Source organism: Sciurus vulgaris (genome assembly GCF_902686455.1).
Source record: "Sciurus vulgaris genome assembly, chromosome: 1".
NCBI lineage: Eukaryota > Metazoa > Chordata > Mammalia > Rodentia > Sciuridae > Sciurus > Sciurus vulgaris.
The window spans coordinates 164,084,507-164,112,012 of record NC_136461.1 but is presented as its reverse complement, the minus strand read 5'-3'; positions in this window follow the sequence as shown (position 1 = coordinate 164,112,012).

Below are 27,506 nucleotides of genomic sequence, written 5' to 3'. Positions count from 1 at the left end.
AATTGAGAAGGATTTGTTTGACATACATGGATGAGCCACTGTTTGGGGCATAGATGTTTATGATTGTTATATCTTGCTGATTTATGCTTCCCTTAAGCAGTATGAAATGACCTTCTTTATCCCTTCTGACTAACTTTGGCTTGAAGTCCACATTATCGGAAATGAGGATGGATACTCCAGCTTTTTTGCTGAGTCCATGTGCATGGTATGTTTTTCCCCATCCTTTCACCTTTAGTCTATGGGTATCTTTTTCTATGACGTGAGTGTCTTGCAGGCAACATATTGTTGGATCTTTCTTTTTAATCCAATCTGCCAGTCTATGTCTTTTGATTGATGAATTCAGGCCATTAACATTCAGGGTTATTACAGAGATATGATTTGGTTTCCCGGTCATTTGGTTCATTTTTAAAAGTTTATTTATTTATTTGTTTGACACAACTTGTTTCCTCCTTTATTTGACAATTCCTTTAGGATAATTCCTCCCTTTGCTGATTTGCTTCTTTGTTTTTCATCTCTTCCTCATGGAATATTTTGCTGAGAATGTTCTGTAATGCTGGCTTTCTTTTTGTAAATTCTTTTAGCTTTTGTTTATCATGGAAGGATTTTATTTCATCGTCAAATTTGAAGGTAAGATTTGCTGGGTATAAGATTCTTGGTTGGCATCCATTTTCTTTCAGGGCTTGAAAAATGTTGTTCCAGGCCCTTCTAGCTTTTAGGGTCTGGATTGAAAAATCTGCTGATATCCGTATTGGTTTCTCCCTGAATGTAATTTGGTTCTTTTCTCTCACAGCCTTTAAAATTCTGTCTTTATTTTGTATGTTAGGTATTTTCATTAAAATGTGCCTTGGTGTGGGTCTGTTGTAATTTTATGTATTTGGAGTCCTATAAGCCTCTTGAACTTGATTTTCCATTTCATTCTTCAGATTTGGGAAATTTTCTGATATTATTTCATTGAATAAATTGTTCATTCCTTTGGCTTGTTTCTCTAGGCCTTCCTCAATCCCAATAATTCTTAAATTTGGCCTTTTCATGATATCCCATTGTTCTTGTAGATTCTATTCATGATTTCTTACCATCTTCTCTGTTTGTTCAACTTTGTTTTCAAGGTTAAATATTTTGTCTTCAATGTCTGAGGTTCTGTCTTCCAGGTGTTCTATCCTATTGGATATGCTTTCTATGGAGTTCTTAATTTGGTTTATTGTTTCCTTCATGTCAAGGATTTCTGTTTGGTTTTTTTTCAATATCTCTAACTCTTTATTGAAATGATCTTTTGCTTCCTGTATTTGCTCTTTTAATTGTCGATTGGTGCGATCATTCAATACTTGCATTTGCTCTTTCATCTCATCATTCTCCTCAGAGAATCTGCCCGCAGGCCTGGAACCTTCGCTCTGCCCTAAGCCTGTCTCTGTGCGGCCCTTCCACCAAGAAGCCTCCTAGATCCTGGGACCCTGCTCTGCACCTAATCGCCTGGCTATGCGGCCCCTCCTCTGATCAGCCACCTGGGGCCCCGTACAATCTCTCTGAGTCCCAGAGACCTGCCACACGCCTCTTCCTCCAGACAGCCGCCCAGTATTCCGGTGCGGTCACTAGGAGTCCAAGAAACTCACTGCGTGCCTCCTCCTCCCACCAACCTCCCATAGCCCTGGGCAATCACTCCGATTCGAAGTGACCCTCACCGTTCCTCCTCCTTCTCCAGATAACCCCCCGGGTGTTCAGGAGCGGTCGCTCTGGGTGGCTCTGAATCCATGTGACCTGCTGCACGGGTCCTCTGGGCAACGGCCCGGAGCTCTGGTGCAGCCACTGGAGACCAAGCGACCCACCACGCTTCTCCTCCAGGCAACCCCCTGTGTTCAGGCGCTGTCACTTTAAGTCCAAACAACTCACCACTCGCCTTCTCCTCTGAGCAGCCGCCTGGAGCGCTAATGTAGTCACTGTGAGTCCAAACGACCCGCCGCGCTCCTCCTCCTCCTCCTCCTCCTCCTCCGGGCAGGCCCCGGTGTTCAGAAGTGGTCTGAGTCCAAACAGCTCGCCACGCAGCCCCTCCTCTGGCAACCGCCTGTAGCTCTGGTGCAGTCACTCCAAATCCAAGTGGCCACGTTCCTCCTCTTCCTCCTCAGGGCAGGCCCTGGTGTCCTGAGTGCACACAGCTCTCCTCGCCACTCCTCCCCTGGGCAGCCGCCGGAGCCCCAGTGGTTGCTCCGAGTCCCAGCGCTGTGCTGAGCGGCCTCCTTTACGGCGCTCCCAGTTGTCCGATTTCACTGCTCCAGTGGGGGGAGGGGCGTCTCGCCGGCAGCTCTACTTCACAAAGTTTCCTGCGTTCCGGGACCACGGTCCCATCCGGGACGCCTTCCCAATGGGTGAGAGTCACACGGCTGCTTTGAGTTGGTCCCAAGTGTCTCAATATCTCCTCTTTTGAATCCTGAGTCCTGGAGAAACATGAAATGCAGCCACCCTCTAGGCCGCCATCTTGAAAACCTCCTCCAAGTTTTCTAAGGAATCTCCACACTGCTTTCCACAGTCGCTGCACTAATTTGCAACACCATCAGCAATGTATGAGTGTAACTTTTTCCCCCATATCCTCGCCAACACCTATTGTTGCTAGTATTCTTGATAATCACCATTCTAATTGGGGTGAGATGGAAACTTAGGGTAGTTTTGATTTGCATTTCTCTTATTACTAAAGATGTTGAACATTTTTTCATACGTTTGTTGATTGCTTGTAGATCTTCTGTGAAGCATCTGTTCATTTCCTTAGCCCATGATTCATTCTGTTATTTTTCCCTTCCCCCCACCACTCTTTTCCCTATATACAGTCCTGCCTTCCTCCATTCTTACCACCCTCCTTAACCCTAATCCAAAACCTAACCCTAACCCTAACGCTAACCCGACTCACCCCAATTATATGTCCTCATCCGCTTATCAGTGAGATCATTCGTCCTTTAGTTTTTGATATTGGCTTATCTCACTTAGCATGATATTCTCCAATATCATCCATTTGCCTGCAAATGCCATAATTTTATCATTTTTCATGGTGAGGTAATATTCCATTGCATATATATGCCACAGTTTCTTTATCCATTCATCAATTGAAGGACATAAAAGTTGGTTCCACAATCTGGCTATGGTGAATTGAGCAGCAATGAACATTGATGTGGCTGTATCTCTGTAGTATGCTGATTTTAAGTCCTTTGGGTATAGGCCAAGGAGTGGGATAGCTGGGTCAAATGGTGGTTCCATTCCAAGTTTTCTGAGGAATCTCCATACTGCTTTCCAGAGTGGCTGCACTAATTTGCAACCCCACCAGCAATGTATGAGTGCACCTTTTTCCACACATCCTTGCCAACACCTATTGTTGCTTGTGTTCTTGATAATCACCATTCTAATTGGGGTGAGATGGAATCTTAGGGTACTTTGACTTGCGTTTCTCTTATTACTAGAGATGTTGAACATTTTTTCATATATCTGTTGATTGCTTGTAGATCTTCTGTGAAGTGTCTTTAGCCCATTTCTTTAGCCCATTTGTTATTGGATTATTGGCATTCTTGGTGTAGAGTTCTTTGAGTTCTTTATATATTCTGGACATTAGTGCTCTATCTGAAGTATGAGTGGCAAAGATATTCTCCCACTCTGTAAGCTCTCTCTTCACATTACTGATAGTTCCTTTACTGAGAGAAAGCTTTTTAGTTTGAATCTATCCCAGTTGTTGATTCCTGCTTTTATTTCTTGTGCTATGGGAGTCCTGTTAAGGAAGTCTGATCCTAAGCCAACAAGTTGAAGATTTGGACCTACTTTTTCTTCTATAAGATGCAGGGTCTCTGGTCTGATCTCAAGGTCCTTGATCCATTGTGAGTTGAGTTTTGTGCAGGGTGAGAGATAGGGGTTTAATTTCATTCCTTTACAAATATTTTTCCAATTTTCCCAGCACCATTTGTTGAAGAGGCTATCTTTTCTCCATTGCATATTTTTGGCACCTTTGTCTAGTATGAGAAAATTGTATTTATTTGGGTTTGTGTCCGTGTCCTCTATTCTGTACCATTGATCTACCTGTCTATTTTGGTACCAATACCATGCCGTTTTTGTTACTATTGTTTTGTAATAGAGTTGAAGATCTGGTATTGCGATACCCCCTGCTTCACACATTCTACTGAGGATTGCTTTTGCTATTCTGGGTTTTTTCTTCTTCCAGATGAATTTCATAATTGCTTGCTCTATTTCTGTAAGGTACATCATTGGGCTTTTAATTGGAATTGCATTGAATCTGTATAGCACTTTAGGTAGTATGGCCATTTTGACAATATTAATTCTGCCTATCCAAGAACTTGGGAGATCTTTCCATCTTCTAAGGTTTTCTTTAATTTCTTTCGTTAGTGTTCTCTAGTTCTCATTGTAGAGGTCTTTCACCTCTTTTGTGAGATTGATTCCCAAGGATTTTATTTTTTTCCATGCTATTGTGAATGGGGTAGTTTTCCTAATTTCTCTTTCTGAAGGTTCATCACTTATGTATAAAAATGCATTGGATTTATGAGCATTGATCTTGTAACCTGCTACTTTACTGAATTCACTTATGAGTTCCAAAAGTTTCCTGGTGGAATTTCCAGGTTCCTCTAAATATATAATCATGTCATCAGCGAACAGAGATAGTTTGAGTTCTTCTTTTCCAATTCATATCCCTTTAATTTCTTTGGTTTGTCTAATTGCTCTGGCCAGAGTCTCAAGAACAATGTTGAATAGAAGTGGTAAAAGAGGGCATCCCTGCCTTGTTCCAGTTTTTAGGGGGAATGCTTTCAGTTTTTCACCATTTAGAATGATATTGGCCATAGGCTTAGCGCAGATGGCCTTTACAATGTTAAGGAATGTTCCCACTACCCCAATTTTTTTCTAGTGTTTGAGTATGAAGCGATGCTGTATTTTATTGAATGCTTTCTCTGCATCTATTGAAATAATTATGTGATTCTTAACTTTAAGACTCTTGATATGGTGAGATATTTCTTGATTCGAGATGTTGAACCAACTTTGCCTCCCTGGGATAAAACCCACTTGATCATGGTACACTATCTTTTTAGAATGTTTTTGTATGCTATTTGCTAAAATTTTGTTGAGAATTTTTGCATCGATGTTCATTAAGGATATTGGTCTGAAATTTTCTTTCCTCGAAGTGTCTCTGTCTAGTTTAGGTATCAGGGTGATATTGGCTTCATAGAATGCAGTTGGGAGTGTTCCCTCCTCTTCCATTTCATGGAATACTTTGAGGAGTATTGGAATGAGCTCTTCTTAAAGGTTTTGTAGAACATGACTGTGAACCCATCTGGTCCCAGGCTTTTCTTTGTTGGTAGGCTTTTGATGACCTCTTCTATTTCATTGCTTGAAATTGATTTATTTAAGTTGTGTATGTCCTCCTCGTTCAGTTTCTAGCCACAATTCATATGTGGCTAGAAACTTGTTGATGTCTTCGAGGTTTTCTGTTTTGTTGGAGTATAGATTTTCAAAGTAGTTTCTAATTATGTTTTGTATTTCACTCGTGTCTGTTGTGATATTTCCTTGTTCATTCCGAATTTTAGTAATTTTGAGTTTTCTCCCTCTTTCTCTTTGTTAGTGTGGCTAAGGGTTTATCAATTTTGTTTATTTTTTCAAAGAACCAACTATTTATTTTGTTAATTTTTCCAATTGTTTCTTTTGTTTCAATTTCGTTGATTTCGGCTCTGATTTTAAATATTTCCTGTCTTCTACTACTTTTGGTGTTGGTCTGCTCTTCTTTTTCTAGGGCTTTGAGCTGTAGTGTTAAGTTGTTTATTTGTTGATTTCTACCTCTTTTGTTGAATGCACCCCATGAAATAAATTTTCCTCTAAGTACTGCATTCATAGTGTTCCAGAGATTTTGATATGTTGTCTCTTTGTTCTCGTTTACTTCTAAAAATTTTTTAATTTCCCTCCTGATGTCTTCTGTTATCCATTCATCATATAATAATGTATTATTTAATATCCAGGTATTGGAGAAGTTTTTGTTGTTCATTCTGTCATTTATTTCTAATTTCAATTTATTATGATCTGAAAGAATACAAAGTAGTATCTCTATCTTCTTCTATTTGCTAACAGTAGCTTTGTGGCATAAGACATGGTCTATTTTAGAGAAGGATCCATGTGCTGCTGAGAAGAAAGTGTATTCGTTCTTTGTTGGATGGTATATTCTATGTATGCCCATTAAGTCTAAATTGTTGATTGTGTTATTGAGATCTATGGTTTCTTTATTCAATTTTTGTTTGGACGATCTATCCAGTGGTGAGAGAGGTGTGTTAAAAGCGCCTAGTATTATTGTGTTGTGGTCTATTTGATTTTAGCAATTAAGAAGGATTTGTTTGATGTACATGGATGAGCCAATGTTCGGGGCATAGATATTTATGATTGTTATGTCTTACTGATTTATGCTTCCCTTAAGCAGTATGTAATGTCCTTCATTATCCCTTCTGAGTAGTTTTGGCTTGAAGTCCACATTATCTGAAATGAGGATGGATACTCCAGCTTTTTTGCTGTGTCCGTGTGCATGATATGTTTTTTCCCATCCTTTCACCTTTAGTCTATGGATATCACTTTCTGTGAGATGAGTCTCTTGCACGCAGCAAATTGTTGGATTTTTCTTTTTAATCCAATATGTCAGTCTATGTCTTTTGATTGATGAGTTCAGGCCATTAACATTCAGGGTTATTATTGTGATATGATTTGTATTCCCAGACATTTGACTCATTTTTGTTTTTTGACATGATTTGGTTTCCCCTTTATTTGGCTATTCCTTTAGGCTAGTTCCTCCCGTTGCTGATTTGTATCGTTGTTTTTCATCTCTTCCTCATGGAATATTTTGCTGAGAATGTACTGCAATGCTAGCTTTCTTTTTGTAAATTCCTTTAGCTTTTGTTTATCATGGAAGGATCTTATTTCATCGTCAAATCTGAAAATAAGTTTTGCTGGGTGTAAGATTCTTGGCATCCATTTTCTTTCGGGGTTTGGTAAATGTTGTTCCAGGCCCTTCTAGCTTTTAGGGTCTGGATTGAAAAAATCTGCTGATATCCTTATTGGTTTCCCCCTGAGTGTAATTTGATTCTTTTCTCTCACAGCCTCTAAAATTCTGTCTTTATTTTGTATGTTAGGTATTTTCATAATAATGTGCCTTGGTGTGGGTCTATTGTAATTTTGTATATTTGGAGTCCTATAAGCCTCTCGTACTTGATTTTCCATTTCATTTTCAGATTTGGGAAATTTTCTGATATTATTCCATTGAATATATTGTTCATTCCTTTGGTTTGTTTCTCTAAGTCTTCCTCAATCCCAATAATTCTTAAATTCGGCCTTTTCATGATATCCCATAATTCTTGTAGATTCTGTTCATGATTTCTTACCAGCTTCTCTAGTCAACTTTGTTTTCAAGATTAAATATTTTTTCTTCAATATCTGAGGTTCTGTCTTCCAGGTGTTCTATTCTATTGGTTATGCTTTCTATGGAGTTTTTAACTTGGTTTATTGCTTCCTTCATTTCAAGGATTTCTGGTTTTTTTTTTTGTTTGTTTGTTTGTTTGTTTGTTTGATTCAGTATCTTTCTTTATTGAAATGATCTCTTGCTTCCCGTATTTTCTCTTTTAACTTTTGATTCGTGCGATCATTTAATGCCTGCATTTGCTCTTTCATCTCCTCCTTCAATGCCTGCATTTGCTCTTTCATCTCCTTGTTTACTTCCCTGATTGTTTTAATAATGTACATTCTGAACTCCCTTTATGTCATTTCTTCTGCTGTGCTGTCATTGGGTTTTATTGATATAGTATCTAGGTTTGTTTGGGACATTTTCTTCCCTTGTTTTCTCATATTGGTCAAATGTCAGTGGGACTCTGAGATATTGCAGATTTCCTCTATTGGCTTTTACTGTCCCTGTAGATTTCCAGTATATCACCTCCCAGCCTTCAGTAGCCTGAAGTCTTGGAGGACCTTGATAATGCAGTGTTTCTGAAGAAAGCTGCCCCTAGCCCACTACTGGTTCCAGGGCTTGGAGCTGGGTCTGTGCGGAAAGGCTCTCACAGGGTGGTCTGTTCCGAGAAGCTGGCTGTGAAAGGAGCCCGCTGCCAGAGTGAGCAGGGCTACCTTTGGAAGACTCTAGCTGCTCTGCCCTGCTCTGAGAAGCCGTCCCTATCCGGGCCTGCCGCCCAGGCCGAGCTTCAGCCTGTGGGGGAGACTAACCCTGCAGCTCTATTTTAGTCCGAGTCCTTCAATTCCTCCCCTTTTTGAATCCTGTGTTCTGGAGTGACAGGAGATGCAGTCACCCTCTAGTCTGCCATCTTGGATTGCCCCATGGAAAGAGCCAGCCGCAGGAGGGGCCAGGGAGCTTGGGGAAGTCCCTGGATGCCCTGTACTGGTTCCTGAAGCTGCCTGCGGGCTGGAGCTCACCGATGACTCCGGGACTCGGAGCTGGTTCTGTGCAGAAAGGCTCTCACTGGGGGGCCTGCTCCGAGAAACTGGCCATGTGTAAGGAGCCCACTGCCAGACGAAGCAGGGCTACCTGGGGAAGACTCTAGCTGCCCTGCCCTGCTCTGAGAAGCCGTCCCTATCCGGGCCTGTCAACCAGGCTGAGCTTCACCCAGTGTGGGAGACTCACCCGTGGCTCTATTTTGGTCCAAGTCTCTCAATGCCTCCCCTTCTTGAATCTTGTGTTCTGGAGCAACAGGAGATGCAGTCAACCTCTAGTCTGCCCCATGCTGTTTTTATTACTATTGCTTTGTAGTATAGTTGAAGGTCTGGTATTGCGATACCCCCTGCTTCACTCTTCTTGCTAAGGATTGCTTTAGCTATTCTGGGTTTCTTATTCTTCCAGATGAATTTCATGATTGCTTCCTCTATTTCTCTAAGGTATGTCATCGGGATTTTAATTGGAATTGCATTGAATCTGTATAGCACTTTAGGTAGTATGACCATTTTGACAATATTAGTTCTGCCTATCCAAGAACATGGGAGATCTTTCCATCTTCTAAGGTTTTCTTTAATTTCTTTCGTTAGTGTTCTCTAGTTCTCATTGTAGAGGTCTTTCACCTCTTTTGTGAGATTGATTCCCAAGGATTTTATTTTTTTCCATGCTATTGTGAATGGGGTAGTTTTCCTAATTTCTCTTTCTGAAGGTTCATCACTTATGTATAAAAATGCATTGGATTTATGAGCATTGATCTTGTAACCTGCTACTTTACTGAATTCACTTATGAGTTCTAAAAGTTTTCTGGTGGAATTCTCTGGTTCCTCTAAATATACAATCATGTCATCAGCAAATAGGGATAGTTTGAGTTCTTCTTTTCCTATTCGTATCCCTTTAATTTCCTCCGTCTGTCTAATTGCGCTGGGTAGAGTTTTGAGGACAATGTTGAATAGAAGTGGTGAAAGACGGCATCCTGCCTTGTTCCAGTTTTTAGGGGGAATGCTTTCAGTTTTACACCATTAGAATGATATTGGCCATGGGCTTAGCATAGATGACCTTTACAATGTTAAGGAATGTTCCCACTATCCCTATTTTTTCCAGTGTTTTGAGCATGAAGTGATGCTGTATTTTATCCAATGCTTTTTTTGCACCTATCAAAATAATCATGTGATTCTTCACTTTAAGTCTATTGATATGGTGAATTACATTTATTGTTTTTCAGATGTTGAACCAACCTTGCATCTCTGGGATAAAACCCACTTGATTGTGGTACACTATCTTTTTAATACATTTTTGTATGCGATTTTCTAAAATTTTGTTGAGAATTTTTGCATTGATGTTCATTAAGGATATTGGCCTGAAATTTTCTTTCCCTGATGTGTCTCTGTCTGGTTCAGGTATCAGGGTGATATTGGCTTCATAGAATGCTTTTGGGAGGGTTCCCTCCTCTTCTATTCCATGGAATACTTTGAGGAGTATTGGAATGAGCTCTTCTAAAAGGTTTCGTAGAACTTGGCTGTGAACCCATGTGGTCCTGGGCTTTTCTTTGTTGGTAGGCTTTTGATGACTTCTTCTATTTCATTGCTTGAAATTGATAAATTTAAATTGTGTATGTCCTCCTCGTTCAGATTAGGTAATTCATATGTCTCTAGAAACCTGTTGATTTCTTCGAGATTTTCTATTTTGTTGGAGTATAGATTTTCAAAATAGCTTCTAATTATGTTTTGTATTTCAATCATGTCTGTTGTGATATTTTCTTGTTCATTCTAAATTTTAGTAATTTGAGTTTTCTCTCCTCTTCTCTTTGTTAGTGTGGCTAAGGGTTTATCAATTTTGTTTATTTTTTCAAAGAACAGACTCTTTATTTTGTCAATTTTTTCAATTGTTTCTTTTGTTTCAATTTCGTTGATTTCAGCTCTGATTTTAACTATTTCCTGTATTCTACTACTTTTGGTGTTGGTCTGCTCTTCTTTTTCTAGGACTTTGAGCTGTAGTATTAGGTCGTTTATTTGTTGATTTCTACTTCTTTTGTTGAATGCACCCCATGAAATAATTTTTCCTCTAAGAACTCCTTTCATAGTATCCCAGAGATTTTGATATGTTGTCTCTTTGTTCTCATTTACCTCTAAGAATTTTTTAATTTTCTTCCTGTATCTTCTGTTATCCATTCATCATACAATAGCCGATTATTTAATGTCCAGGAGTTGGAGTAGTTTCTGTTTTTTACTCTGTCATTTATTTCTAATTTCAATCCACTATGATCTATAGAATACAAGGTACTATCTCTGTCTTCTTGTATTTGCTAACAGTAGCTTTGTGGCATTATATATGGTCTATTTTAGAGAAGGATCCATGTGCTGCTGAGAAGAATATGTATTTGCTCTTTGTTGGATGGTCCATTAAGTCTAAATTATTGATTGTATTTTTGAGATCTATGGTTTCTTTGTTCAATTTTTGTTTGGAGGATCCATCCAGTGGTGAGAGAGGTGTGTTAAAATCCCCTAGTATTATTGTATTGTGTTCTATTTGATTTCTGGCATTGAGAAAGATTTGTTTGACATATATGGATGAGCCACTATTTGGGATATAGATATTTATGATTGTTATGTCTTGCTGATTTATGCTTCTCTTAAGCAGTATGAAATGTTCTTCTTTATCTCTTCTGACTCACTTTGGCTTGAAGCCCACATTATTGATAAGAGGATGGATACTCCAGCTTTTTGTGTGTCCATGTGCATGGTATGTTTTTTCCCATCCTTTCACCTTTAGTCTATGGGTATCTTTTTCTATGAGGTGAGTCTCTTGTAGGCAACATATTGTTGGATCCTTCTTTTTAATCCAATCTGCCAGTCTATGTCTTTTGATTGATGAGTTCAGGCCATTAACATTCCGGGTTATTATTGAGATATGATTTGTATTCCTGGTCATTTGGCTCATTTTTTTTTTTTTTTTGACATGACTTGATTATTCCTTTATTTGGTTGTTCCTTTAGTGTAGTGCCTCCCGTTGCTGATTTGCATCGTTGTTTTTCATCTCTTCCTCATGGAATATTTTGCTATTTTACTGAGAATGTTCTGTAATGCCAGCTTTCTTTTTGTAAATTCCTTATAGCTTTTGTTTATCATCAAAGGATCTTATTTCGTCGTCAAATCTGAAGTTAAGTTTTTCTGGGTATAAGATTCTTGGTTGGCATCCGTTTTCTTTTTGGGCTTGGTAAACGTTGTTCCAGGACCTTCTAGCTTTTAGGGTCTGGATTGAAAAAATCTGCTGATATCCTTATTGGTTTCCCCCTGAATGTAATTTGATTCTTTTCTCTCACAGCCTTTAAAATTCTGTCTTAATTTGTATGTTTGGTATTTTCATAATAATGTGCCTTGGTGTGGTTCTGTTGTAATTTTATGTATTTGGAGTCCTATAAGCCTCTCGTACTTTGTTTTCCATTTCATTCTTCAGATTTGGGAAATTTTCTGATATTATTTCATTGAATATATTGCTCATTCCTTTGGTTTGTTTCTCTAAGCCTTCCTCAATCCCAATAATTCTTAAATTCGGCCTTTTCATGATATCCCATAATTCTTTTAGATTCTGTTCATGATTTCTTACCATCTTCTCTGTTTGGTCAACTTTGTTTTCAAGATTAAATATTTTGTCTTCATTATCTGAGGTTCTGTCTTCCAGGTGTTCTATCCTATTGGTTATGCTTTCTATGAGTTTTTAATTTGGTGTATTGTTTCTTCCATTTCAAGGATTTCTCTTTTTTTTTTTTTCAATATCTCTAACTCTTTATTGAAATGATCTTTTGCTTCCTGTATTTGCTCTTTTAACTGTCGATTGGTTTGATCATTCAATGCCTGCATTTGCCCTTTCATGTCATCCTTTAATGCCTGCATTTGGTCTTTCATCTCCTCATTTGCTTCCCTGATTGTTTTGATTATGTACATTCTGACCTCCCTTTGATATTTCTTCTGCCATGCAGTCATTGGATATTATTGCTATACCATCTAGGTTTGTTTGGGTTATTTTCTTCCCTTGTTTTCTCATATTGTTCAGGTATCTATCCCTCTAGTAGTGAAACTCTGGAATATTGCAGATTTCCTCTATTGACTAATATTGTCTCTGTAGATTTCCAGTAATTCACCTCTTAGCCTTCAGTAGCCTGAAGACTTGGAAGAACTTGATAATGCAATGCTCCACTAGGAAGCTGGCCTTCTATGGGTGTTGGATTCAGATGAGGCATATTCTCTGGTGGCTGTGAGTTGGTCCTGAGTCTCTCAATACCTCCTTTTCTTGGCTCCTGGGTCTTGTCAAAAGTCTTCTAGCCTCCTGTAAGATGTCTCAGGAAGGGAGTTGCCCTTCCAAGGATGATGGCCACACTCTCAGGAGTAATTCAAAATGCCTGCACCAGCCTATAAAGAAACCTCTGGCTAACTCTGTGATGGTGACAAACCTTGGCATGGTGGTCAGTTGGGGTTGTTCAGTGGTGCGTCTGTACTTGGCCTGGTGGTTCGACGGGTTGGCTACCTGCTGCCCCACTCTGCAAGGCAGGCGGGTTGGGTGCCAGCCTGCTACCTCCGTGATGCAAGTGGCCTGATTCACCTGTCAGCTTGCTCCATGACTACAACCAACCAGTGATGGCACTGACATAGGTGCAGGGGTCAGACGGGGTCACTCAGTTATGACGTCTGTCCTTGGCCTGCTCTCTGGGTGGGTTATCTGCCTGCTGCTTACCTCCAGGATTTAGGCAGCCTGGCTCAGCCTCCAGATCACTCTATGACTGCGACCAACCAGTGATGGCACCGACCTAGGTTAAATTTAGCATTATTTAAACAAAATCTTGAAATGATTGTCTTAACTATTCAAAAATTTTTTTTTAGTATATAAGGAACAGTGTTACAAAATTGATTTATGTTGTTTTAAATAAAATGTTAAAATGGAGATAGACTCCAGACACTGTGTCTGCCAGCTGATGTTCCCACCCCCACTGCACTGGCCTCATGCAACCATGTTGTGGCTCCCCAGCTTCTGTGGAGGCTGATGAAGATATTTTGAATTATTCCTGAGGCCACCATCATTGGAGGGCACACCTCCCTTCCTGAGACACCCACAGGAGACTGGAGGCCCTTTGACAGGTACCTACATTTACTCACTTACAAATGCAGGCAGTGCATGATCACTCCAATAAACAGTTGAAAGAGCAAATGTAGGAAACAAGAACACTTTAATAAAAAGATAGAGATTCTGAAAATAAAAATCCAAACAGAAATACTTGAAATGAAAGAAACAATAAACCAAATTAAAAACTCAATAGAAACCATCATCAACAGAAGATCTCGTGGAAGACAGAATCCCAGACAATGAAGACAAAATATTTAATCTTGAAAATAAAGCTGAACAAACTGAGATGTTAAGAAATCATGAATGGAATCTCTAAGAATTATGGGATAACATAAAAAGACCAAATTTAAGAATTTTGGGGACTGAGCTACAAACCAAAGGAATGAACAACCTGTTCAACAAAATAATATCAGAAAGTTTCCTAAACTTAAAAAATGAAATGGAAAATGAAATACAAGATGCTTACAGAACACCATGTGCACAAAATTACAACAGATCCACACCAAGGCATATTATAATAAAAATACCTCACATACAAAATAAAGTTAGGATTTTAAAGGCTTCAAGAGAAAAGCATCAGATTACTTACAAGGGGAAACCAATATGAATATCAGCAGATTTCTCAGCCTAGACCCTAAAAGGAAGAGGGCCTCGAATGATATATTTCAAGCCCTGAAAGAACATGGATGCCAACCAAGAATCCTGTACTTAGCAAATCTAACCTTCAGATTTAATGATGAAGTAAAAATCTTTCCACAATAAGCAAAAGTTAAAAGAATTTACAAATAGAAAGCCTACGCTACAGAACATTCTCAGCAAAATATTTCATGAGGAGGAAGTGAAAAACAACAATACAAGTCAGCAAAGGGAGGAACCACTCTAAAGGAAAAGCCAATCAAAGGAGAAACCAAGTCAAGTTAAAAACCAAAAACAAGCCAAAATGACCAGGAATATAAATCATATCACAATAATAACCCTGAATGTTAATGGCCTGAACTCAATAATAAAAAGACATAGACTGACAGATTGGATTAAAAAGAAAGACCCAATGTGCTGCCTTCAAGAGACTCATCTCATAGAAAAAGACATCCGCAGTCTAAAGGTGAAAGGATAGGGAAAAACATACCATGCACGTGGACTCTGTAAAACAGCTTGATCTCCATCCCCATATCAAAAAATGTGGGCTTCAAACCTACGTTACTAAGAAGGGATTAAGAACGACATTTCATCCTGCTTAAGGGAACCATAAATCAGGAAGACATAATGATTTTAAGTATTTATGCCCCAACCAATGGAGAATCTATGTACAACAAACAAATCCTTCACAATTTTAAGAATCAAATAGACCAAAACACAATAATAGTGGGGACTTTAACACATCACTCTCACTGCCTCCAAACAAAAACTGAACAAAGAAACTTAGAACTCAATAATACAATCAATGATATAGACTAAATGGACATTTGCAGAGTATTTCATCCATCATCAAGCCATTGCACTTTCTTCTCAGCAGTTCATGGATCCTTTATGGATCCTTCTCCAAAATGGAACATATGCTATGCCACAAAGAAACCATTAGTAAGTACAAAAAATAGAGATACTACCTTGTATTCTATCAGACCATAATGGAATGCAATTAGAATTCAATGATAAAATAGCAAACAAAAACTACTCCTACATCTGGAGACTAAATTAGTATGCTACTGAATGATGCAATGATAACAGAAGACATTAGGGAAGAAATTAAAAAATTCTTAGAGATAAATGAGAACAACGACTCATATCAAAATCTGGGACACCGTGAAAGCAGTACTAAGAGGAAAGTTCGTTGCATTGAACACATACATTAAAAAAATAAGAAGTCACAATAAATAACCTAACATTACATCTCAAAGCCCTAGAAAAAGAAGAACATATCAACACCAAAAATAGTAGAAGACAGGAAATAATTAAAATCAGAGCTGAAATCAATGAAATTGAAGCAAGAGAAACAATTAAAAAAATTGACAGAACAAAAAGTTCTTTGAAAAAGTAAACAAAATTGATAAACCCTTAGACACAAAAATAAAGACGAGAAAAAACTCAAATTACTTAAATTCATGATTAAAAAGGAAATACCATGACAGACACCATTGAAATATATAACATAATTAGAAGCTACTTTGAAAATCTATAATCCAACAAAATAGAAAATATCGAAGACATCAACAAATTTCTAAAGACATAGGATCCTCCCAAACTGAATCAGGAAGATGTACATAATTTAAACAGATCAATTTCAACCACCGAAATAGAAGAAGTCATCAAAAACCTACCAATCAAGAAAAGCCCAGGACCAGATGTATTCTCAGCAGAATTCTACAAGACCTTTAAAGAAGAATTAATACCAATACTCCTCAAAGTATTCCATGAAATACAAAATGAGGGAACCCTTCCAAACTCATTCTGTGGAGCTAGTATCACTCTGATACCAAAACCACATATGCATCAAGGAAAGAACACTATGGATTAATATCCCTGATGAACACATATGCAAAATTCCTTAAAAAAATTCTGGCAAATTGCTATAAAAATATATTAAAAAGATAGTACACCATGATCAAGTGGAGTTTATCCCAGGGATGCAAGGTTGGTTCAACATGTGTAAATCAATAAACATAATTCATCACATCAATAGACTTAAAGTTAAGAATTGTATGATTATTTCAACAGATGCTGAGAAAGCATTTGATAAAATACAACACCCCTTCATGCTTAAAACTAGAAAAAATAGGGATAGAAGGAACATACCTCAACATTGTAAAGGCAATCTATGCTAAGCCCACTGCCAACAGCATTCTTAATGGAGAAAAACTGAAAGCATTTCCTCTAAATATTGGAACAAGACAGGGATGCCCTCTTTCAACACTTCTATTCAACATCATCCTTGAAACACTAGCCAGAGCAATTAGACCAAGGAAATCAAAGGGATATGAGTAGGAAAAGAAGAACTCAAGCTGTCACTATTTGCCAATGACATGAGACTATATTTAGAAGATCCAAAAACTCCACTAGAAAACTTTTAGAACTAATAAATGTATTCAGCAAAGTAGCAGGATATAAAATGCATAAGTCTAATGCATTTTTATTCATAAATGATAAATTCTCTGAAAGAGAAATTAGGAAAACCACTCCATTCACAATAACTTCCAAAAAAAAAAAAAAAAAAACTTGTAAATCAATCTAAGAGGTGGAAGACTTCTACAATGAAAACTACAGAACACTAAAGAAAGAAATTGATGAAAACCTTAGAAGATCAAAAGATCTCCTATGTTCATGGATAGGCAAAATTAATATTGTCAAAATGACCATTCTACCAAAAATGCTATACAGGTTCAATGTGATTTCAATTCAAATCCCAGTGACGTTCCTCATAGAAATAGAGAAAGCAATCATGAACTTCATCTGGAACAATAAGAGCCCTTGAATAGCCAAAACAATCCTGAGTATGAAAATTGAAGCAGGAAGTCTCAATACCAGACCTTAAACTACACTACAGAGCAATAGTAACAAAATGGCATGGTATTGGCACCAAAATAGACAGGCAGACCAATGGTACAGAATACAAGACACAGAGACAAACCCACATAAGTACAGTCACCTCATACTAGACAAAGGAGCTAAAAATATACAATAGAGAAAAGAACCTGCTCAACAAATGGTGCTGGGAAAACTGAAAATCCATATGCAATAAAATGAAATTAAACCTCTATCTCTCACCCTGCTCAAAACTCAACTCAAAATGGACTTAGGAATTAGACCAGATACCCTACACCAAATAGAAGACAAAGTAGGCCCTAATCTTTATCATGTTGACTTAGGGTCAGACTTCCATAACAAGAATCCCAAAGCATAAGTAATAAAAGCAAGAATCAATAAATGGGATGGACTCAAACTAAAAAGCTTTTTCTCAGCAAAGGATACAATCAATAATGTGAAAAGAGAGCCTGCAGAGTGGGAGAAAATCTTTTCCACGTGCACTTCAGATAGAGCACTTATCTCCAAAATTCATAAAGAACATACTAAACATTACACCAAAAATACAAAGAAGCCAATCAATAAATGGGTCAAGGAACTGGACAGATACTTTACAGAAGAAGGCACACAGGTGATTAATTAATATATGAAAAGGTGTTCAACTTCTCTAGTAATTAGAGAAATGCAAATTAAAACAACTCTAAGATTTCATCTCCAATTAGAATGGCTATTATCAAGAACACAAACAATAATAGATATTGGTGTGGATGTGGGGCAAAAGGCACACTCATACATTGCGGTAGGTAGAATTGCAAATTGGTGCAGCCACTCTGGAAAGCAGTATGGAGATTCCTCAGAAAACTTGAAATGGACCCACCTTTTGACCCAGTTATCCCACTCCTCAGTTTATACCTAAGGGACTTAAAATTAGGATACTACACTAGTGCAACGCATCAATGTTTATAGCAGCTCAATTCACAATAGCTAGATTGCGGAACCAACCTAGATGCCCTTCAACAGATGAATGGATAAAGAAACTGTGGTGTATATACATGATGGAATATTATTCAGCCATAAAGAAGAAGAATATTATGGCATTTTCAGATAAATTGAGAAAATTGGAGAACATCATGCTAAGTGAAATAAGCCAATCTTTAAAAATCAAAGGCCAAATGTTTCCCTTGATAAGTGGATGATGACATATAATGGGGGAGGGGTATGGGGGTGAGAGAAGAATGGAGGAAGTTTAGATTATGTATAGGGAAATGAGAGGGAGAGGGGTATGAAAAATGGTGAAATGAGACAGACATTACCCTATGTATATGTAAGATTACATGAATGGTATGAATCTACATTGTGTAAAACCATAGAAACGAATTGATGTACCCCATTTGTGTACAATGAATCAAAATGCAGTCTGTAAAAAATTAATAAATAATTTTTAAAATGTTAAAATATCAAATTATTTTGTATTTGAAACATGTATAGTGGAGAAGACATTAATATGCTTCACATATAAATAACAACTAAAATCAACAAAAAATGGACACAGACTAATCCATCTGAAAAACACAACTGTTCAATAAAAACATTGAAAAGAATTATGGTTGATAGCATGTAAGAGGTATACATTAAACATTGCAGAGTTTGAGTTTTGCTCATTACTTGCTAATTTATTTTATTTAATAACACTACAGGTGAACAAATTATAAAATAAACTTCGAGGTAATTTTTACAGAGATTTTCAAAGCTTTAAAGGTGAATATCTTTTCTCTCTCAAAATTTTGTTTTTAAATGCATGCTATAACTGTCGTAAGTTATGATTATGATCCAACAATTACTTCTCATTTGCCTTAGTTTCCTCCACTATAATAATGCCTAACTCATATAATTTTGAAGATTAAAATATCAAATATAATTGTATAGTAACATGAGTATCACAGAAAAAGTGTTCAATGAATTCCTAGTATTCTTGTAATTATCATTTTAGCCACTCTGTAATCCATTGAAGGTAATTCAAGTTAAGTTTTAGCTGGTCTTCCTCCTTTGAACTTTTATATCATCCTTTAAAATCTGTGGCTAAAGATCTCCTTTTACTTTAGATTAATTTCTTTTCAGTTGTTTTCATCTCAGTGCACGTTTCATAGCATGCCTTGGGCCAAAGGAGAGACTGATGGGAGGATGTCCACTTTGTGAGCTGAGTAGTGCATTTTCCAAGTACTTCCCTGAAGCTGTGTTCAATGAATAGAAATCCATTAAGTTTTGCTTGTCTGATATATGAAGCTTTCTCATATCCATAGATTATTAATGCATATGTATAGATTATTAATATAAATCATATTTAACTTCTCAATGAATTGTCATTATACCCTAAAACATTACATGAAAATGCATTTTCTAATTTTAATTTTAGATTATACCCCCTTTCCCAGGCGTGTAAATAAATTCCTCATTGGTGTAGGAAGGCTGATTTTAGATTTAAGTCAGTCTGTTTTCTCTTAGAATTTGTCATATGTATAAATACAGCCATCACCTTATAGGTCTAAAATATAATTTTCCCCTTTTATTTATATTTTTCCTTCAGTTATAGCTCCAGTCCTTCTTGATCATCTCCCATTATTGACTTTCTGCCTCTTCCCACTACCTCCTATCATTCCACTTGTTCTCAATTCGTCCTGCACTCATTTGATTAGGAAAAGGTGAAGGACATGCTGCAGTTTATTTTTCTTTGGGGACATTGTATATGTGCTAGATCTTGATTCTGGTCTTGTTTATTTGGGTTTCCTTTTCTTCTTTCTCTAATCCTCCTCTTCCTTTCCTCTTTTTCATCTCTCTCCAATGTATTATTGGTTTTGAAATCTTCAATGGAACAGGAGTTAATTTTTTCAGTAGTGGCACTAAGCATCTTAATATTTTATGTATAAAATATAGATATATAATGCATAAACAGATCAACAGTTATCTGTGGTATTGAAATTTCATGGGGTAGAGGCAATTAGAAAAACAATGTCTCAAAACATTCCTTAGGTGTTGGTAATAAAAAAAAAAATGTATAAGAAACACTGTTCCCAGAGATTTAGAGAGACTAATTCTATTCTAAGTCATTGGGAGTTTGTTTTCCTTGTGCCTAAGAGTTTTAGAGGAACCATGGTATGTAGTTATAGGAGTACCTGAAACATCTTTTTAGATTCTGCATGTTAGTTTCAGTCATTAGTTTCTGTACCTGACATTCTACATCATAATTTCAACCTAACAGGATCCAGAAATCTACAAAGGACTATAGGCGATTTAATAATCAGCCAGGATTGATCAAATTGCTGGACTATTCTAAATGTGATATGCCATAGCTTCTAGGTCAATTCCTTACAGCTCCAAGAATCTAAAACAAATGAAGACATTGAACCTGACTATTTGCCGTGGTGGGCATATCTATTTGATATTTTTGTCCCTTTTCATACTCTGAAAACAGTAGCTTTTTTTTTTTTTTTAAACAGTAGCTTTTTAAGCTTTTTTCTCTGTTGTTTCATCTGTTCATCTTTTATCTAGTATCAATTGGCCATTTGCTCTTGTTATTTTTAAATTATGAATAACTGATGAAAGTGTTTGTAATATCCAAACTATTCAATTTTGTTTGCTTTCCTTATTCTTTTTCCCCCCCATAAAAGATAATATATATTTACAAGACCATTAGAAATGGATAGCGATCTCCTAAAAAGGTCTTTGAAACAAGACACGTGTCAATCCTCAAAGAGAATTACAGCACTCCTGTGGTGAAGCTTTTGTTAATGACTACAACTATCATATATTTAAAAAATGAGTAATGTTTCTTATTGGGAAATTTTACTAAGCAGGGGTTATTCTATTGATTTTTCATTCTTGTATGGCAGTACATCCTGAATATGGAAATATTTCCACTGTGAGGAGATGAATCATTTTTGGTTTATATGAGTTCTGTCAGAGGGAGAAAAAGAAATCAATAGACCTAAAGTTACAACCAAAATTGTTTAAGCAACATGAAACACAAATGGGGAGGGTTAAAACAAATGGTATGAATTATGCATTATGTATTTGTTTTCAAAGCAAAGTGATGAGGTATATAGAGTGTTTTCAAGGCATTCACAAAAGCTAAAACCAAAGTGAGACTTACCTTTAGCCAGAGGGACAAAAGTTCTTATTGCCTTCTTCCAGAAATTTCTGATTAATATTCGTCTAAATACCAAAAAAATATTGTACTATTTTTTTCAAAACTCCACTTTATAATTAGAACTATTGCCCACCAAATCTGGAAGGAATCTCAAAGAGCATCTGATCCAACCTTATTTATTGATGAGGAATCCGATATGCTGAAGACTGAACGGAAGAGGAGGATGCAGGTATCTCAAGTCTTCCTTCCATTCTCTTTCTGTTTCAGAATCTTGTGACGTTTGATGTTGTGAAATGTGCTTCCATACTATATCCAATGCTTTTCCCTTCCAGTTCCCTGCCTCCTCCTCTCTCAGGACTTTGTAGCACAGAAGTAACCCAGAAGTCGACAAGCATTGGCCACCAGAGTGCTGTGTTGAGGAAAGAGTCAGGATTCTAGATCTGCACATGGCTGGCACTCTCTCTTAGGTCAGGTTTCTCCCTAAATGTGACCACTACACACAGGTCAGTCTGATCAGTCTGTCTAAAATATCTTCCCTCACCGATTCCTTCGATCACATTCTGTCTCCTTTTCTTGTTCTGTTGTCTTCTTGGCATTTCACATTATCTAAAATTTTCTCTCTTCTTTGTATTTTGTTGCCTCCTTCATCCAGAGTGTAAACTCCAAGACAGCAGAGGTTTGGTTTGATATTGCCCACTATTGTATCTGTAGGAGACAGTTGACAAGAAACACTTTATGGTATGATAAAAATATGTTTACTGTATTTCACATATTCTATTTATGTTTCTAAAGTATGCCTGACTTAACTTTTGTCAATTTCATATCCTTTAAACTTCCATTGGAAGATCGGTGTTTTAAAATTCTTGTAAAGATGTTTATATCACAACTGGCATTTTGGCAATAATATCCTAATTCATATATATGACACCAAGAGCAACTTAGGTCTTCTGAAAGTGGGACCTGTCTGCATACTATGAATGCACGTGTGTAACTAGCCTGAACTTATCCACTCATGATCCTTATTGATTCATGTGGCATTTCAGAGACAGGCACCGATACTTACAGGGTAGACACAGGGAATGAGTCAGTGGGTAGACTATTCCTTTTTTTCTAAAGTTCTTAGAAATAGAGTCTGAGCTCTTACTGTGATAAGAAGAAAATTCCTTCATTCGCACTAGTGCTCTCTACTAAATTACATGATGAGAAATAGAAGCCAGTTATCATAAGCCAAATACGACCATTGCATAATGACACAAGAAAACCATTTTAGATGAAAATCTGTAGCAAAATTCAGTCTCTTTCTAGCTGAATTCTACTTGTTTCTACTTTCAAGAAGGAAATTATTTAGAAACTGTTGCTCATTATGTCAATACTCTATACTCACTATCACAACAATATTTAATGCATTATCAATTCCAGATACTGTGTTAGACATTCCAGGGAAAAAAATATGTTCTGATTCCTTCCTCTGAAAAATTAACAGCCTATTTGGGCAAGTGGTGCATGCCTGTAATCCTAGCAGCTTAAGAGATTGAGATAGGAGGATCCCAAGTTCAAAGTCAGCCACAGCAATTTAGCAAGGCCCTAAGCAACTTAGTGAGAACATGTCTTAAAATAAAACATAAAAAGGGCTACAGATATTGCTCAGTGGTTAAGTGCCTTGGGTTCAATCCCCAGTACAAAAATAAAAAGTTAATAGCCTAATCAATAAAAACAGAGTTCCATATCATTTCAGAGAGGATTAGAATTCTGGGCCTAACTTTCCAATTATAACTTTGTGAACTTGAGGGAAAAATAATTTGTGGCTTCTAATTTTGCTATTTGTCAAATTAGGGATAATAACAACTCCTATATATATTCATAGAATTGCTGTGTCAGATCCAGGAAACAGATAGGAAAGAAATTTCTGAATAGTAACAATAGCTTCCTTTGTGAAGTCTGTTACAATTTATAAGGATATTTTCTTCTACATAATTACATCAATATTAAATTCTGATAATTAATATTAATTTTCCTCCCACCATGGGTCTGTGGGAACTCAATATCCACAATAATGGAATCTCAGGAATCTCAGAATTAGAAATGGCCTGAAGTCATCTTTTCCACCCTCGTTAACACTCATTTAAAGCTTGGCCCTAAAATGTGTCTCCATGAAGTTCACCTGCATCCATTTAAGTTCCTTTAGACCTCTGAAACTAATAACCTGCCTGTATTTATTTTCTAAAGATAACCTAACTTTTAGTTCACAGTCTTCAATACTGGTTTTACATTCTGTTGCCATTCAGAAATCCTTCTTTCTCTTGATACAGTAAAGCCTTTTTCCTTTCATCTGCTTATTTCTCCCATTTGGATTCTAAAAGCTGCACATCCTTCACTCTTACCAGTTCTGTCATTGCCCATTTAGGGCCAGGGGACTGTGTCTTGCTTATTAATAGTGTGACTCTTCAGGACACTCTCCACAGTGGTTGATATGGGAGGGATTTGCTGAGGCTGGTTTCTTCCCTTTGGACACTCACAACACTGCTCTCCAGATTCTCCCATGGGGGAAGGATTACTGTCATAAAGGAGAAAACTCATATTAAAGCAAAAAAGAACCCATGTACCTTCTTTGGCTGTGAAAACTTCTGGACTTTTGACCTTTGTTACTCCGGTCCTTCCTTTCCCCACCCAATAACGTGAAGAGCCCCTACCCCTAAGAAGGGTCATGACCTCTGTGTCTCACCCCTCACCTTTACTCTTTCCAGCGACACCTTCATATACTGCATGTATTTCTACATTTCTACAGAACGTCCCATCAGCCCAAGTGTAAAGTCATGTGTTTGCCTCACTGATTTTACAGAAAACAAATCAAATCAACACCCCACATGCTTGTCATTAGAGTAAAATTTTAAAAGAAAGATCCATGATTGCTAGATACTCTTGTCACCTCACATTCTTGTCTCAAAAGCCACTTCAATCAGACTTTAATACCTTCCACTCCACAAATTGCCCCTCTCAAGATCATCAAAGACATATATGATTCCAAAAATGTGTGGTGAATTCTCTTCTCTTGATTTCCTACTTGCCTTCTTGCAGTTTGTGGAACATTTATGATCACTTTCTTCAGGATATATCCTCTCTTGTTCTGGGAACTCTCACTTATCTAATTTTCCTCATAATTCTTGGACTTCTGGCTCTCATTTTGTTCTTTGACATCTAAGTGTTAGAGTGACCCTCATTACTCTCTTGTTCTCCCTTCTCTATATAAAACACAAGTACCATCTAAAGCAATGACTTCCAAATATGTTTCTGCAGCCCATAATCCCCCTGAATTCCCAACCTATGCACACAGTTGCTAACTTGAAGTCACTTCTCGGATGTTTAATCTCTGTCTCAAGCTAAGAATTGGTCATCCTTCCATTCTTTCTCAATTCTGAGCCTTCCCTGTCTCACTACTTGGCACTGCCATCTGGCTCAAGCCAGAATTCTAGCAATAGCTTTGATTCATTCTCAAGTTCATCCCTTCACATCTACCATCTTTAGGTTTTATTGACACTAAATACAAAGATGTATCTCAAACCCATCCACTCCTCCCCTTCCCACTATTATCTCCTATTATCTTTGTTTTGAATGACTGCAATAATTTCTTCCTAACTGGGTAATTATTCCTCATGCCACTTTTACCTCTCTGAAGACATTGAATGTAACAGTTCAAAATGTAAATAAAAACAAAATCGTAAGTAGAATATGTACCCCAGGAGAGCAGAGATTTTCTCTTGCATACTCACTCCTATATTCCTTCTCCTAGAGCAGTAGAGAAGAAAGATTTGGTGCTCAAAACATATATCTTGAATAAATAACTAATGAATACATCTTCAAAAAGATTGTCACTAGGCAGGGACTGAAAGTACTGTCACTGGGGAGATGAATGAGAGACCAGAATTTTCTCCCTTGTCAGCAGTCCTCATTCTCTCTCCTGGCTCCTTTCTTCCTCTCATCTCAATCTCTCTGCACCACCATCTCCTTCTGCTTGCCCTCTTTGTTTTTCTTCTCTTACTTGGTTGGTACTCTGTCACTGCTTTAATTAAGTTTTCACTCCATATGCTGCATGTCTCAGAGGAAAGAATTTGTCTGAAATGTTCATCAGCAGGATGGGCCCCAGGGAGAGGAGCAATGTGTCCTGCTAACTGATGTGTAAAGCAAAGGATCCTTGCCAAAAGCTCAGCACATCCTCGGCTGCCCAGCCATGCCTGCTTTTTAGAGCATGTGGTTTTGAATTCCCACATCACCCTATCATCCCTCTCACCCATGTGTCAAAGATCTAAGTGCAGATGCCCAGATTTGAACCCTAATTCTCCAGGGATTGGTGTGCTCTTTTAAATCAAACTCATGTTCTACTGCTAAAGCTTCAGTCTACATTGCATATTTTGGCAGGATTCATGCTGTCTTTGACTCTTCCATACCTGTTGCCATTATGTGGTAGCATACTTAAACTGCTTGGCATAGTTTATGGCATAAAACAAAAGCTTAAAAAGGTACTATTTTACTAATTATTAATTTAATTCTTTACTAATAAAGTGTCATCTGGCAAAGTGCCTGTTAAAAGCCTTTCTGAATTCTAAACATCTATTAAGTATGGTAAGACTGGCAAGCTAATGAAAAACGTTCTTCCATGCTTCCAACTTTTCCTGATGGAAATTAGCACCATTTCTACTATAGGGAATCAATTTAACTGTGGAACTCACAGATGTGGACAGTGTTTAAAGTTATAGGTCATTGCAAGTGGTTAGAAGATTGGGTTCTTAAGATTCAAACAATCCATTACTTTCTTGGCAAGTAAATTAAGTTTCTGCAAATGATATAGAATCACATAATAGCAAATACTGGGAAGCATTAGATGTAACTCTTTTATAAAATACCTTAAAATTAAAAAAAAAATCTTTTGAACTCTAGTAAGAATTCAATTTTTTACCTTATTTATTTATGATTTTATTAATTTTTTATTTGTTCTAATTAGTTGTACATGATAGTAGAATTTATTTATACATTTTGATAGATCATTTTTTTAAAGGCATCTTGGACACTATGGGTGGTTAGCATATATTTTCACTCAATGCTTAAGAAAAATTGATGATGACAATAATAGTAACTTTTAGATACTGTGGAGTGATTCCAGGGTTGCTTAACCACTGAGTCACATTGCCAGCCCTTATTTTTTTATTTTGAGACAGGGTCTCACTAAGTTTCTTAGAGTCTTGCTAAGTTGTTGAGGCTAGTAATTAAAACAAAAAATTCTCCCATACTGGAAGATTTTATAAAGCTGAATTTAACATTATTCTCTTTTACTATTTCTTACATAATTTACACCTTATCTTTTATACTCCTTCCCACCCTGCTGCACATCTCTACTTCCTCCTGTACTTCTAAAAGCAAGAATAGGAGGACTGGCAAGAAAATTTATTTAACATAACCTTGGTGCACTGCTAATCTATTCCTTATGAAGGGTAAACTTCAACTTAAAACAAATACTGAGGAAATAACTAGAGTGAATACTATTGAGAAAGTGTAAATAAATCTGAGTAAATATCAGTAAAAATGAATAAGACTGTAAATGATTGAAAATGTGAAAAAGACTTGAGAAAAGAACATTTTATTGTAAAACTGAGTAAAGCCTAAACATATGATATTTCATCCATTTCTCGAGTGCTTATGTATGAAATATTGTTTTTTCCTCTGGATTCTGTTCTAGCACCTTTCATTTCTTACCCTTCTCAGTTCTCCTAGATAACCTGAAAACCTCATTTATGGGCATGTATGTCACTTTGATACCCATGTAGTTATGCACCACTAGGCAGATATTAATAAGGGATTTCATGATACTGTATTCAAATATCCAGCAACCAGCTCCTGTGTTGTCCTAAAAATGTCACATACTCTAAATAAATTCATACCATTCTCCATAAATTTGCTTTGGCAGGTTCTGCGCCATGTTCTCTTCCTTAGAACATCTCTGCATCCACATTTCCAGTCTTTCTTTCAGAGATATTTATGTGTTCTTTTTGTCTAATTCCTGCTTGTGTTCAGTTCTGAAATAGGTCAAAACCTCTTCCAGGAAGACATTTCTGGACTGTTGGATTTATGCTCTTCTTTCTATGCTTCTGATCGTAAGTCACTTCATCTGACTTTAGACAGAGATTCTGTCGAAGTTGCTTGTGTACTTGTGGACCTCTACAGCTTGTCTGTTGCGTTACCTGGTGTATATTTAGAAATTACTATGGTGTCTGTTACTGAAAACATTCTATAATAAATCCA